The 15636-nt window shown below is 41.5% G+C and overlaps 1 protein-coding gene across 1 annotated transcript in view; it reads left to right on the top strand.

Annotated features, from left to right (window-relative positions):
* Nucleotides 1–15636, top strand: part of LOC121440431 (myotubularin-like) — a 119429-nt gene that overhangs the window by 46234 nt on the left and 57559 nt on the right. The gene's annotated exons all lie outside the window — the stretch shown is intronic.

Raw genomic sequence — 15636 nt, 5'->3', positions numbered from 1 at the left:
CACACACTAAGACAATGGGGATGTTCTATTGGGATCTCACCAAGTCCAGCTGGCCTAGGTCTGAAAAAGCATGGGATAAATCCGGACTAGCTGAACATAGCGGACAATGAGGAATACTGAGAATTCAAGAACAATGGCAGTGGGTTTTTGATCCTACTGCACGTACTGGCTTGGTGGGAGCCTAGGCAGTTTGGATGCTCACCTTACGAGACCTGGATAGAGGTGGGCAGTCCTTGGAATAGATCTTTCTGTTAGGACTTAGAACCCTATGTCTGCCACTGGAAGGAGGCATCCACAGAGAATTTGATACTCAAGATTGTTTTTCATGTCTATGCTGGAAACTTGTACTTCTTTCCTTAGGATGTCAGTAATGCTATATGCTAGGAGAAAAAAATCGACTGAATTGCTCATACAAAGGATTTGGACAACTTCATTCTCATGTACAATTTTTTAACTATTAAAATCCATCCTTCAAAATGTGCACATCAGTCACTAAAGCAATACAATAAACAGCTCCACTATTGATACTGCTTCCCTAAATTGAGTTCATTTCCGAGTTCTATGTTGGGTGGTATCAAGAAACAACCAAGGACGTTGAAAAATAGTACTGGATGAATGATACTAGTAGACTGGTGGAAATGACATGGCAAATATGTGTAGCTCCAGTATAATGTAGTTTGCATTCACTTGTGCAAGAGGAATATAGAGGAAATTCATGGGGAGTGTCTCTCTGGAAGGAGGTTGGAGGAGCCTCTGTGGATTTGATACCCACTAGGTGTTAAACCTTAAAGGATGAATTCAGTTCCTGGTGGGCCAGGAAAGAAGAAAAAGTGAGATTTCAGGTTTCAGGCAAGACCTGTCCCTCAGTAGAGAAGAGGGAAATCTTGCAACATTTCAGGGTGTCTGAGATGGAGCTAGGATGAGATCTGCAATCATGAGGTGACAGCTAATGCTACCATGGAAAGCTTGTGCCCTAGGAAGTAACAGACACCTGCTAAGGTTCAGAAGGAAAAGTGATAAAATGAAAACACCTTCAGGTAAAACAAAAACAGGCCCTAGACAAGGACCAAGGTGGGAAGGAGTAGGACAAGGGACTCCACAGACATGGGCAACAATTTGGTCAGAAAGGGTGGGGACATGGAGGCATTCACCTTGGCTCTGAAGCTTGAGCAATGGGAAGGGTGGCACTCTGCTGAGAGTAAAGTCAGGAAAAGAGTTCCTTTGGGGGAGTAGTTGAAGCAGAAGGCAGGGAGGAGAAACCTCTCCTTAGCTTCATATGCCCAGTGTCTACTCCAGTGCCGGGCTTAACTGGTTGAATACTTAGGAGGAGATGTAGGTCAATTTTCAGAGATTTAAAGGGAGATCAGTTTGTAAAGAATGAGAAAAGGAAAGAGAGAGGAAAAGTGGAAGGAAGCAAAGGAAGCAAGGGGGAAGAAGGAAAAAGCAAAGGAAAGTAGGAGTAGCAGCCATATCCAGGGAAGAAAATTTTACCCTTTAATGTCTGAGAAAGGTGAATGAATGATCTGTGGACAGAGGAAAGGATAAATGCTCCCCCTTTAATGCAGGAAAAAGAGAAGTCCTTTCTAGACCTGAATCCTGGAGAAGGCAGAGGGTTAAGGCCTCAGGCCTCCATTTTTGGGGCAGAGTTTAGAAAGGAAAAAGGGAAATTATTCCTGTGAGACAGGGGTAAACAAAAATTTTCAAACTGCTACAGTGGGGATTCAAAAGTATGCTCAGTAGACTTCCTTGCAGAATAATCTAAGTGTGATTGCATTGCAGAATAAGGACTCCTACATGAACAGAACCACTTTGTGAATATTTGCAAAACTATTAAACTAGTGTATGGCTCAGTGGTTAAGAGTACTGGCTCCTCTTCCAAAGGTCCTGAGTTCAGTTCCTAGCAAACACATGGTGGCTCACAACCATCTTTAATGAGATCTGGTGCCCTTTTGAGGAAGGGACCTGGTCCCTCATCCTTATCAACTTAGACCATGAAAGCCAATATGGACAAGTTCAACCAAGCTGCCATCTACAGGCTGCCCATGCCTGCTTCAGCACTGTCAGGGCATACATTTCATTCATTCATTAATTATAAACTAGTGTGGATTACCTCAGTGATTGCTGTCACTAATGGAAGCCTGAAATAAACTTGCTGTTGAATGCAAGGAATGGTGTCTGGAGGCCAAGAAAGCTGGTCTTCAAGACCAGCTATGGGATGAATGGACTGAGTGGGTGTTCTATCAGGCCGCCCCTTTGGCCCTCTCTTGCCTTCTTAGCATTACCATCTTTATCACCCAACATGTTCAAGACTAAAACTTGAAATGGAACTGGAGCTTTATAGCAGCACAGAGTCCACTCTAAACCATTAACTTGACCGTCTCAGCCAGTAAAGTGTGCATGGCTTTTAGGTGGCAGTTTCGGTTTCAGCTGAAGTACTTCTTGTTTGATCTTTGCTTTTCAAACACCAAAAGTTCTCACAAATTGCACGTGGCTCAGCATAAGTTTTACGTAAATAACGTGGCTTTGTAAGAACTGTGGTATTCTGAAAGGAGAAACCAGAGTCATGTACCTGTGTGCAGTGTGGGAAGACTACAGAAAGCAGAGTTTGTCAAAAATATGGCAAATGACAAAGTTCATTCACTGAGTTCCTTGATTGTTTGATTGTTTGGTCATTTTGTCCTCAAATGGGGCAATCAGAAATAATAAAAATTTTACATGAGAGTTTCTTGGGTTTTTTTTTTTTTGAAACAGGGTTTCTCTTTGTAGACCAGGCTGGCCTCGAATTCACAGACATTCACCGGCATCTGCCTCCCAAGTGCTAGGATTAAAGGTACGCACCACTACATCCAGCTAGATGAAAGTTTCTTAATGTATCAGTCCCAACCTATTAGTGAGTCATGAATCGGTGCATCTCTTTAAATAGACTAGAGTAGAAAACATGAAGAGTACAACAAAATAGGGCTGTTTAGTTTCCTGAGATGTCTCTTCTAAGGATGTGTACATGTGGGGGCAGTGTGCCTGGCGATGGGGTTATAGTTAGTTCCTTACTTACAACCATGGTCCAGAAGCTTTGAAAGGCACTGTTTTGATATAAAGCATTAGTTGTGGGTGCCCAGCTCACAGCAGCCACTGACGCAGAGATCTGTGAGGGATTTGACTGCAAAGCAGTGTGCTACTGCTAGCATAGGCCATGAGTTCAGCGATCTTTGTCAGAGTGAGTTTCCTGCATGGAGACTTTGGAAGTCACATAATATTTATGTGCTTCAGTGTTCTCATCTGCAGCGGGGATAATAACAGTTCTTACCCCATAGAGTTTTTGTGAGGATTCAATGTAAAGTGCTGCTAACACTGCCTGATACTCAGTAAGTGCCCAGTAAATGCCAGCTGTTCTCTTATTAGCCCCCCATTTTCCCAGCAGGTGTGAGAAATACGGATGACTCCTACAACTCCCCACAGACTATTAATAAAGGAATTGTGATAGTGTGGGGGAAACTTTAAGCCCTTTAAAAGAAAGATGCTATATAAAGATTAGTAGTAGTATTCACAAACCATGGATTGTAAGTTGATAAAGGACTTACTGGAAGTCGTCGGAGTTTTGAACCCAGAAAGCATGGCAACCAGGAGTGCAGACTAGGAGAAGTGATGCTGTGGAATGAAAGGGATCCTTCAGAGAGTGCTTTCCATCCTCCTTTCCATTTCTGCAGCCCATGCAGACACAGACTGCTTTTAGGGAAACATGGCTCCTTCACATTTGTATTTGCACTTCCCATTTCTTGGTGACATTCTGGATCAAGGCTAAGAACCACAGTATTTCCCCTTTGTTCCTCTGGGAGCTGATGAGCAGTCATGAAGGTGCAGCTTTTGTTTTCATCTGGGAGCATGACACATCTGACCTTGTATCTGTTGAGGCAGGCAAGGGCCCGGGAACTTGTACTGGCTGTCTCAAATTTCAGGAGCAAAGCAACTAACTGACTTGCTCAGCCTTAGCTGTGGCTAGTGGCATGTTGTCTCCAAAGATGAGAGCAGTGTCTTTAACTGACCTTCTCAACATTGGCAGGCATTAGTTTCCTTGGTCACTACCTTTGCTTTTCATAGTATCTGCTGCTTATTTCTTCTTGCCTAGATTTTTCTAAGTATGTGTTTCTATTTTTGACTAACACAAAGTAATGTATATTCTTGGAGGCAGAAGTGTGACAGTTCATATGTACAATGGGTAATGATGAGATTTGGGTCTTTTTGGTGGGGTCTGACTTTGATGAAATCAAACCTGCCATGTGACTTAAGCTCTGGACCATTTTACCTGTATCTTCTCCTGCTCAACTCTGAATGCGCTGGCTTATAAGAATAATTACATAAAAATTAATGCAGTGAGTTATGCACACACACATACTTTTGATTATTTGAGAGGTATAAATAAGCCTGTGAATACAGAATCCAGGGGGAGTTTTATTCTCTGCCTTTGTTATTCAGCTCAGAAATGAAGAAATATTTCTAGATTATATTAAAATTTTAAATGAGGCAAAGATTTAGTGGACTCCTTTTTAGGTTGATTGCAGAATCAACAGATGAAAGGAAATAGCATTTTGAGATGAGAATTAAAATGAGAAATACCTATACACATTTCTGTGCTCTCGACCTACATATGGCTTAAGTACTATATAATATGTCTTGAATTTTTGTTTCTTTTTAGTCAAGACATTTTCCCTTGAATAAGCAGTAAAATTAGCTAATTAAGAAACTAACCATATTTTTCAATCTCCTGTCTTGCCTTCTCTGAGACTTAGCCTTTCTTTCTCTTTGATCTCTCCCCGCCCAACTGCTGTCTTCCTCAAAGCCTTTGACTGTGCTTGGTTCTTCTCAGCACTGACCAGCTCCTGGACTCGGGGTCTTATCTAGATACCCCTCAGAATTGCTGTCTGCTTCAAAAGAACTGAATTACCTGCCTGCCTATGCCTCATCAGCATCTACTCCAGAACTCAAGACCATCATCTCCGTACCCACCCCGACCCATTCATTCAGAACTATTCCAAAATGGCACCAAACCTTACACTTCATTAAAAGCAGGACTGAGGAGATGGCTTGGTCAGCAGAGCATGCAAATCTGAGTTCAATCCCCAGAACCTACATTTAGAAAACTGACCATGGTGGTTGGTGTGTGCTTATAATCCCGTTGCTGAGGAGGTCAAGGGAGGTAGGAAGATTCCTGGAACCTGACCTAATTGGTGAACTCCAGGTTCACTTAAGTGCTCTTATAGAAGACCTGAGATCAGTCCTCAGAAACTGTATCAGATGGCTCACAATTGCCTGTAACTCTCACTCCAGGAAATCTGATTCCCTCTTCTGGCTTCTGTAAACATTGCACTCACATATACAACCCCCCACCCCCACTCCAAAACACACACAGTCTCTTGAGCCTTCCTTCTCACTCCACAGCCCTTCTTTTCAAAGAGTACTTGTTTATCATAGTGCCCAAGTATTAAAATTCAGTCTTTGTGGCTTTTCTACAAGAGGGGAGTATTGGGATTCTGTTTATTGTATTGCTGATTACTACCTAGACTCTCCTGTTCTTTGGACTATTATCTATGGAAATACTCTGAGCCCAGAATTGAAAGAGTTCCGAATTTCTTCTGCTAAGCCTCTAAAGCAGCTTGAGATTATAAATTCATTCTCCTGTTGGATGTTTTGGGAACCATTCATTTTCTGATTTAGGAAACATGCTAGGCTGACCTTTGGCTGGAAAGTCTCTAGGTAGGCAGTGGTCAGACGTATGTTTTCTTCTTTGGTCAGCATCAGTAATTCAGGCTCAGGCTTTCTTGGAACCCAAAAGAGATTATGTCCCATTTATCCCTGGCTTATGAGGTAAGCATTTTGAAGGCCAGGTTTCTTTGTTGAAGGAAGTTCCCAATATAAGTCTCATCAGCTTCATTTCCCATCTCACAAACCCCAAGAGGCCTGAAAATTAATTCATTAAGTTTTATGTTCCTGTTTGTGCCTAGTTTGGGGATTCTGTACATTTATTCGTCTCACAGGTTCATTGGTACATTGGAAAACTGGTTTTCTATTACTATATACTCGTTGGTTTGTTGAGCAAAAGTCTCATGATACCACTGTCTAAGCATGTCTGACCCATGACCTGTGCTCTGCGTGTGGTCAAGGGTAGCTGTAGATGTAGCCCAGTACAAAATCATAAGCTTACTTCAACATGTTAAGAGAAATTGGTTTTGAGATTTTGCACAGTTGTCACATGTGAACTTTATAAATGACAACATTGTTTACAATGTCAGCGGGTTGGACATACCAGAGTATCACATTTCTAGATAATCCTCCCGCTTGTGAGGCATAGATAGGTTTCTTCTTCTTCCTGCATTTTTTCTTTGGCTAAATGTGAGTTTTCTAGAAAAGTCTGCTTTCTTCTCTTGCTTGCTGGATAATCTTTTTCTCATGTCCACCAGGATTTCCTTTCTAAGCGAGATTTACACATCTGTCATATTTCTTAGTGGCTACCTAGCTTTAAGTGCTTGTTTAAAATGACTCTCATCTTCCCTCCAAATATACCCTCTGTGTGCCTCAGACACAGCTGATGTCATCTCCCTCCTCTTGCGTTTTCTCTGCTGCTTAGTGATGACTAAATCAAAACGGTTCTTGTTCCCAGGCTGTTTGGTTCACAAGTGGCCTTGGCTAGTTTTCCTACTTGTATTTGGTCTCATTTCTGCTAGTCCGTGCTGTCTGGATGCAGTCCTGGTTCTCATATCCTTGTCCTGGAAACTTCTTCCCCTCTCTGTCAGTTTTAATGGAAAGCTCTGTCTCTTGCACAGGGTGACCCCATCCTTGTGTTTGTTCACTCTCCTACCCTCCTGCTGAGGTATTTGCTAATGGCCATGCAGTATTCTCTGAGTCTGGCTACCATGTGACCTTTTTGTTACCATCATCATTGGTAAACTGTCCAGAGTCATCTTACCTTTCCAGCGTTGCTTAAATGCCACCAAACATCCTCAAGCATATCTGTCAGGAAGTCACCCTGCTGTCCTCTGGAGCCCACTGTCCCTTTTTGTAGAAATGATCTACAACTGTGCCCTCTTCCTCTCGCTCCTGTGGAGAATTTATAAGTCCTTACAGACAACGATATTGTCCTCCTTGTGGTTTTCTCCATTTAATACCTGTTTACAGTGGGTCCTCAGTAAATATTGACCCAGTGAATATATTTACATAAGTGGATGAAATAAATATGAATCTCTAGGAGCCAGCCCATCGAAATAGTCTGTTTAGGTAAAGTGTTTATTCAACATATTTTAATTTTGTAAATGTACATGTGGGGTGCAGGCTTACTCACTGGATGGAGGCCGGAGCTTGACATTATGATGTTTCCCTCAGTCATTTCTCCACCTTATTCCTTTGAGACAGGGTCTCTCACGGAATCTGGAGCTTACCATTTTTCAGCTAGGCTGGCTAACAACAAGCCCTTTTGTTTCTGCTTCTCCCAGTAGACACCTCTACAGCTGGCTTTTTATATGCGTTCTGGAGATATGGAACTCAGGTTCCCATGTTCACAGATTACCCACTGAGCCATCTGCCTAACCCTCAATTCAATTTTAAATAGCTCTTGGATATTCCTTAGTGAAAGCCCAGGAAGTGTAAAACTGTTTTAAAAAGTAACTCCCTTCCTGTATGCTTTACCCCACAACAACTAGTGTATTCATTCAGTGAATTACTTGCCTACCTAGTGCTAGGGGAGACTTTGAATATCCTTTTTCCAAAGTGCTGGTACAAAATATATTTCTAGTGTTGGTGTTTTCTGGATTGTGGAACATTTCCATGAACTTTATAGGCTAAGCATTTATAATATGAAATACTCCAAAATACAAAATATGCTAAGTATTTATGTTATAGTTAAAATGTTTCATATTTGCAACTTTGCTCTTATGTTCACTGTGTTCTATCTTCTGTTCATTTCCTTTTCGGTCTTGTTTAATAGCTCTATTGACTGTTAATATGAGTTGTACGGGTTTGCCTCAGTATGACTTTGGACTGTGCGAATAAAGTGCTATTGCTATGGAAAACGTTAGGACATTCATTTGGTAGAATTTGTTGACCATATGGTAGGGATCCCTAAGACCGCCTTCAGGTGCATTAATTTCACTAGAACTTCCAAGCCTCACCATTTATTTGTATGATTTACTTGTGTGACAGGTATGATTTATTGTAATCAAAGGGTACAGAGTAGAACCAACAAAGGGAAAAGCTGCACAGAACAAAGTCCAGGACACTAACCACAGCTTCCAGAGTTCCCTTCCAGCGATGACAGGATGCCGTTGTGATACTTCCAACAAAGAAAGCTCATCCTGGTTTTTTATCAAAAGTTGCTTACAAAGGCACCCATGCTCTGGTATATAGCAAAATTCTAGAGTTACTGAAAAGTGGGAGGATGTAAGACTTAGGGCCCAGGGATTTTAGCAGGAGTCATTAAGATACCTTCTCCCTAGCACATACCAGATTCTAGACCCAAGAAGGAAGTTAGGAGCATAAAAACCCATGTCATTTATACAAAATACAGTTTGAGCATAAAAAATCACTTCAGTAAGTTAGGGAATAATGGGAATGCTCCCCAGCTCCAGATTTATAGGTGACAACAAGGCACATAAGGTAAGCAGGCCTTTGTAAGGAGAGACAGCTGAGGCCCGTGAAGGCAACTTTTCTCTGTACAATTTGCCTTTATAACTTCTGGGCTGTGTAGCTCACTTAGGAAATGCTTCCGATTAGCACTACAAAAGCGTTATATTATTTTCTTTTAGGAGTTTGATTTATTTGGGATTGGAATTGGATGAAAAAAGAAATAAAAGGAAAAGGAAGGACATGACTGCTTCTAGGTATGGTGGAAGAGAAAGTTTATTGTAGATAGAAGGGAAAGCATAGGCAGAGCCAGGGACATCTGGAGGAGCCCAGTGTGGGCATGACTAGGCTCAGCTGAGCCATGTGACGAGAAGGTGGAGGATAGAAGTGGGAGAGAAGGGGAACAGGTGCTACAACCAAGAGGGCAAAAGGTAAAGGGGGTAGATAACCAAATGTTTGCATTTTATAGGGAGGAGCCTTTGGGGAAAGGGCAGCCTAGGCCCTGGGCTGGAGAGTTGAAACAGAGAGCAGGGTATGCAGCCATGCCCTGTAACAGGCAGGGACTGAGGGATGCTTGGAGAACCTGGCAGCCAGGTACAATTTCATATGTTAAATAGGCACCGCCGGTCCTTGATTTGAAACTTAGTAGGAATATATTTGTACAGGACCCTTGTTGAAATAGCACTTGTTGACTAGTCCACTGATAATAGGTAAACTATCATGTATTGTCATACTTTTTCATCTGTCATTCTAGCTATGTACTGTTATTTTTTTGTAACCCAGGATCTTTTGTACACTGGGCAAGAAATCTACTGCTGAGCTACAATACCAGCCCAGCACTATTTTATTTGTTGAAGGCATGACCTTTTTCCCCAGGGGAGAGAGCAAGGTCTCATGTAGCCCAGGCTAGCCTTGAACACGTTGTATAAAGAGGCTGTCCATGAAGCCCTGATCCATTTAGCTCTACTTCCCAAGTGCTAGGAATAGAGGCATATGTTACCACATCCATCTCTTAGCTGCTCAAGATTTGTAAGATGTTTCACTGTCTGGGAGGGCCAGCTTTCCTTTGTTCCTCTATTTTTAATCTCTTCTCCATCTACTTTTGCTTGGACATTCAATACCTTTGTCATGGTAGAAACTGCAAACCTAGAACTGATTTTCACCAACTATATCTAGGGACTCCCTAAGGATCACTATTACCTGAATGGTATATGTAAGTGGAGAGTGCACTTTCATTTCCCATCCTCTCAGACCTGAATAATCCCACCGAAACTTTATTGATTACAGCATTGTTTGGGCAATGGCTTAGGCATATTTCTAGCTAGCTCTTTTGTCTTAAACTAACCCATTTTTATTAATCTGTGTATTGCCACCAGGCTGTGGCTTACTGGTGCCAGCATGTTACTGCTTTGGCAGCTACATGACATCTCCCCGACTCCGCCTTCTTTCCTCCTCTATCTCTGCTTGGATTTCCCACCTTGCTATATTCTACCATCCCATAAGCCAAAGCAGCTTCTTTATTAAGCAATGGTAATAAAACATGAACAGCATCCAGAAGAGCTTTTCATATCAGGTGTAGACAAGCAAATGCATATAGTAGAGTCGTGCACGAGATCTCATGGGAGCATTCATAAAAGGGTTTCCTAGAAGGGGAAATACTGAAAGATGAGCAGAGAAACACCAACCAGGTTAGGCCTAACCGAATGAGTGGTGTGCAATGTAAAGAAGCCAGCCAGACTACCAATGCAGGGGCTTGTTGCCAAGGGCCGTGTATATGTAGAAGGGTGCTAGGAATAGATGACCCTATGGTAAAAGGCAAGCCAAAGCTTGCAGAACCTGTTTCATCTTTTTTTTTCTGAGACAGGGTTTCTCTGTAGCTTTGGTGCCTGTCCTGGAACTAGCTCTTGTAGACCAGGCTGGTCTCGAACTCACAGAGATCCACCTGTCTCTGCCTCCCGAGTGCTGGGATTAAAGGCGTGCGCCACCACAGCCCGGCCATTTTTTCTTTTTAAAAATCATTCATTGTGTGTATATGTGTGTGGTGGTGGTGGTGGTGGTGGTGGTGGTGGTGTGTGTGTGTGTGTGTGTGAAAGAGAGAGAGAGCAAGAGTGCCTGGTTTTCATAGTACTGGAAGGCGCTACACATGCCACTGGAAGAGAGAAGTAATCATCAACCTTATCCAGCTATGAACCCTATGAGCTACAGTAATCACTGGACTGGACTGACAAGACTTGTTCATTGATACAATAGTGGTAGAAATGTTAGCAGATTAACCATGCTCCTTGTGATTGAATCCAAAGTCAGCTGCACAAGATAGAGGCCATATCTGGCATGGCTGTTGGACCAGACACCTGTGACGTAATAGGTCATAGGTCCCAGGGAAGAAACTAAGACTATATTCTGCTAAATGAACATAGTATTAGCAAAACAATTCCTACTGACTTATTGCTAGACCCATAGATTAATGCATCCTCCGACCCTCACCAGAAAACCTTCTTCCTCTTATAATAATGGCAGTAACATGGGAACACACAATGGCCAGTGTGCAGAAAGTAAAACACTGTCCTCTGCTCAGCCCTGAATGGGATGTCTCTACCCTCACCCCTAAGTTCAGGGATCTTTATAGAAGGATTGAAGATTTTAAGAGGTGGTAAACAACTAGATGGAAACTGTGTTTTCCAGACATAAAAGGACAGCTGCACAAGCCCCAGGCAAACTAAATCCGAGGATGGAAGCTGAGATGTGGGCATGATGTGTCCCACTCCTAGCTGAGGAGGTCTTGGCATCTGATAGCTGCTGGGTGGGGGAGAGTCTGTCTTCTTTTAGGGTGTGACCACTGGTAGGTCAACCCATGCTACAGGGCAGGACTCACAGCCAAGAGGACAACAAATATTGCTTGTGATAACTTAAAAAAAATAGTAAGAAGTTAGAGGGTAGGGAAATGGGAGAAATTGGAGAAGGGGAATTAAGATGCTTAAAATGTATTGTATTTAGTTCTCAAAGTATTAATACTCTTTAAATGTGGGGGTTCTTCTTCAGACTTTCATGAAAAATTTTCTGAAATGAAATAGCCTTGTTTCTTAAGTGTAATCTAAAAGGTACAAATAAGGACATTGTAGACCCTAAAATGGTAGAATGGTAAAATGGTTCAATAAATTCCTGTAAAAATGGAGCAAAACTCAGGCATAGAGGTATACCTGTCATCTAAGCACTGGAGAGGCTGAAGCAGGAGGATTACCAAGAGTTGAGACCATCCTGATCTACATAGAGAATTCCAGGCAAGCTAAGGTTCTAAAATAATATCGTGTTTGTCTAAAAAGAATCAACCCCTCCACCAAAACAGAAAAGAAAATGTCAGAAAAAAACCACTTAGTAAGTAGTTGCCTAGAATCTTGAGGTTAGATATTCAGAGAAATAAATCTATCTACTTTTTCAAAGGAGCTGATCTTCCTAAGCATCCATATGTTTCTGTGGGATGGTCAGGTCATTTGAAGGCACTTAGAAGTATACAGAGCCCCTCAGTGTCTCCACTAGCCTACTGTTCTTTCTTTGTTCTACTGGAACTAAGGATTTGCACCCAGGCTCTTAGGCGTGTTAGGCAATCAGTCTCACCACTGCACAACACCCAGGCTCCCAAATACTGCAGACATGATTTCCATGAAACAGTCTTCTATTTGAGATCATTTTGAGCCTTCATCAGTCTGACTCTCAAACATCCAGTTCTGAGATGACACTACAGGTCTGTGTGAAGAGGTCTCATGTGATGGAGGAAACCCCAGTCAATCAGAGGAGATTTATACAGCTCAATAAAAATTTAAGCACCCAGTCTAAAATTAAGATACATGGAGTAAAATACCATAATGAAACCCATTACTTTATATGCTAACTTATAATGAGTTTTTAAAAACTTATCTACATGATTTAAGCAAATCTTTATATAGGTGCCATTTTAAAATAATGGCTAAGCAAAAAGCCAGAATCTGTTGTTATTTTGGAGCTTTCCCCCCAAGACACAACAATGCTAAATGTAGCTAAATGAAAATGACAAGTTATATTCTATATGTCCAAGCTGTTTTTCCCTGGTGCAAAATTGGAGATTTTCATCTCAACTTTGTCCTTTAACATTTTTCAAATGTTACATTGTGCTATTTTTAATGTGGAAAAACATGCATATGCTCTTTTTGTTAGTCCCACAGCTTGACTAGTAGATACTAGAAGTGATGGAATGCCCAAATATCAATAGAGGGTAAAACAAAGGAAAAACCTGTGTACCTGCTGAGGCCTGGGCCAGGCCTGGCTTTCCTAATATCCTGGCACAGTCTTGACATTGTTCTCTTACATAAAATGTTATTGAGAGAAACTAGCTGAAGGCTACATGGAGTCCCCCTTCCCATTCTCTGTAAATCTGTGATTCCATGGTTCTAACTTTGAATAAGAACCATTGCTCAAATAACTTGACTACATACAGATTCTTAAGCATTCTGCTAGAGGCTACCTTTCCTTCTAGAACCAGGGTAGGAGGGAAGTTAGCTCTTAAAGACCTACAGACACGGGTGTCTGGAAGTGGACCTGCCAAACATAACCCAGTTCTAAGGAAGAACCCTGGTTGGGAAAACCCATACCCCAGGAGGAAGCTACAAAGAGCATACTGACAAACAGCACATCACCAATTCCTGGCAAAAATTAGGCTAGGACCGAATCCTTTTTGAGTTTTCCATGGGCAAAGAAATTGAATCAGTGCTTAGGCAGTCAAAAAAGTAGATATCATCCTCACCTGGGTATGTGGCAAATTACAGAGTGGGCGGCATCCTCACCTACTCAGCAAATGGCACTGCTTGCTTGATGCTTGGAATAGAAAGTGCTCTAGGCCTGGTTATGTTCTCTCAATGAGACATCACTTCTCAGATGGAGAGGCAAAACCAGACCCACCAAGGTTATATTTGGGAATGTCAATTCACTAATGAAATGCTAATGACCTCAAAACTCTAAAATGTATTGTCTAAAGTAGAAAATAAAATGCTAACTGAAAATCTCAAGTTGGGTAACCCATTAACTTCAGGTTAAAATGTTTTTCAGACAGGAACTTGAGTTAAGTTAGTAATAAGTTACCACTTGTGGGGGACTTTGTACTTTTTAGTGATATACTGGTGTATGGATTTGGATGTTGTTAACTTAGATTTCCTGCTTAATACTTGTTTTATTTTCTGTAGTTATTTGCCTTCATGTTATGCAGCAGTGAGCTTACATTGTAAGATTCTTGCTTCTTTCTCTTATCTAGATCTTTAAGGAAAAAAGAAAAACATCGAGAAAAAGTCCCAGTATGTTCTGCTTTGAAAACTATAAGCATCTGTTGTTCTAGAATGGTTACTTCACTTGAGCCAAATGGTTTATGGAATGCTTTTTAAAGCATGTTTCCCTATAATTAAAAGATAATTTGTTGGAACGGTGAAAATAGTGGTTTAAGCTTCTACTGTTTTCCACCCCAGGCTCAGATACAGCATCACACGTGATGCTTATATAACTTCCTGAAGAGAAATTTTAGCAATTATGTGATTAAAATGTTTTTTCCAAAGTATTTGAGGTACATGCGTGGCTCCTAGTTTCAGAGTGAACTAGGAGCTCTTTGCTGCCTTCCACGGGGAGAGTGAGACCTGACACTGAGACAAGGTGACCTACAAATGTGTTAGCCTCTTTGATAGCTATTGTGCGACACATGTATTAGCTGCAGATTGCATACTCCTGTGACCTAGTGCACACTGTGAAGTGTCATTGTAGAAGCAATGTCTTGAGAAAGGCCATCTGATAGAGAGCTGATGGAGGCCTTGTCTTGTTTTTGTACTAATGACAAAAAATACCATTGCCTGTATGTTGATTTCTCTTTAGCCCAAGGTGTTAAGGGAAATACAGAGATGGTGGCAATTTTGACCATATACCTTTAATCTTCTGAAAATTTTGCAATAATATTCATGTAAGATACATCAAGGAATGCCCAAGGCAACAAGGAAGTGTTGCTGTCAAAGATTAAGAAATAGTAATGTGCCTAGAAAGTGCTGCTGGCCTATTAAAAACATTCCTACAGTTGATTTCTCTAGGAGAAACTTTATCTAAGCCATTGGTTCAGAAATAGCATTTGTATTGAAAGTGGTTTCATGTTCACTTGTGCTTCATGAGAGAGATTCAGAAAAGTAAAGTTGAAGCTCCTAAAGTCATGCAGGAGTCAGGGACTTATTTCAAGAAGTCAAAAACTGTTTTCTTACAAAGTGTGTAGCTACACATCCTTAATTCTCAAATTACGTGCCATCTACAACTCTGCCCAGAGCCTAGCATTCAGGGATAGTGAGGATTTACCCACCCCAGATACTGACTATGATGGTATCAGGTGTTCAACGTGATGATATGTAACCGATAGACTGCTTAGTTGTGTGCCAGATTTTCTGCTTATGACTAGAAAGGTCCACTACACATGTTACTGCTGTTCTTGCCAAAGTCTGAGATAGATATCCATGAACAGACCTCATTTCTTCTTCCCACTGGCATCGAAAACTTAAGCATTAATTCCGTATCAGGCTGGGGCCTTGATCAGATTCTTAGGTGGTCCATGCCATGACTAATATGTGAGATGCATGCTACCCAGTATGTAATATGACACTTAGGTCTGACACTGTTAGAGTGCATGAGTGTGCTGCATACTTGGAAAAAATCAAGAAGACAATGGGTTCCAGCATGTTGGTGATCAGATTTTACCCTAAAATAAAACTATTGCTGCAAAGACTCTTCCAGAAATTCCATGTAATGTGGGGAAAGGGGCACTGGCATTCAGAGTAGTTAACAGAAGAAAATGGATAGGGAGATAGATGCCTATTGAACAAGCATCTAGTCACAACATCTCCAGGATTTGCAGGGGCTTTAGGTATTCACTGTGCTCCTCAGTCAAAAACAGACCAAGCTCTGTTTTAGTAACTATGTATAGAGGATCTAGAAGTGGCCAGATGGCAGACAGCCATGTGGGCCATTAGAAAGACTTCAGCT

Source organism: Microtus oregoni, unplaced genomic scaffold (genome assembly GCF_018167655.1).
Source record: "Microtus oregoni isolate MIOR12 unplaced genomic scaffold, Mior012 000067F_ref0000223, whole genome shotgun sequence".
Classification (NCBI taxonomy): domain Eukaryota; kingdom Metazoa; phylum Chordata; class Mammalia; order Rodentia; family Cricetidae; genus Microtus; species Microtus oregoni.
Note: the sequence above shows the minus strand (reverse complement) of the source record. Positions and strands in the feature narration are given on the sequence as shown.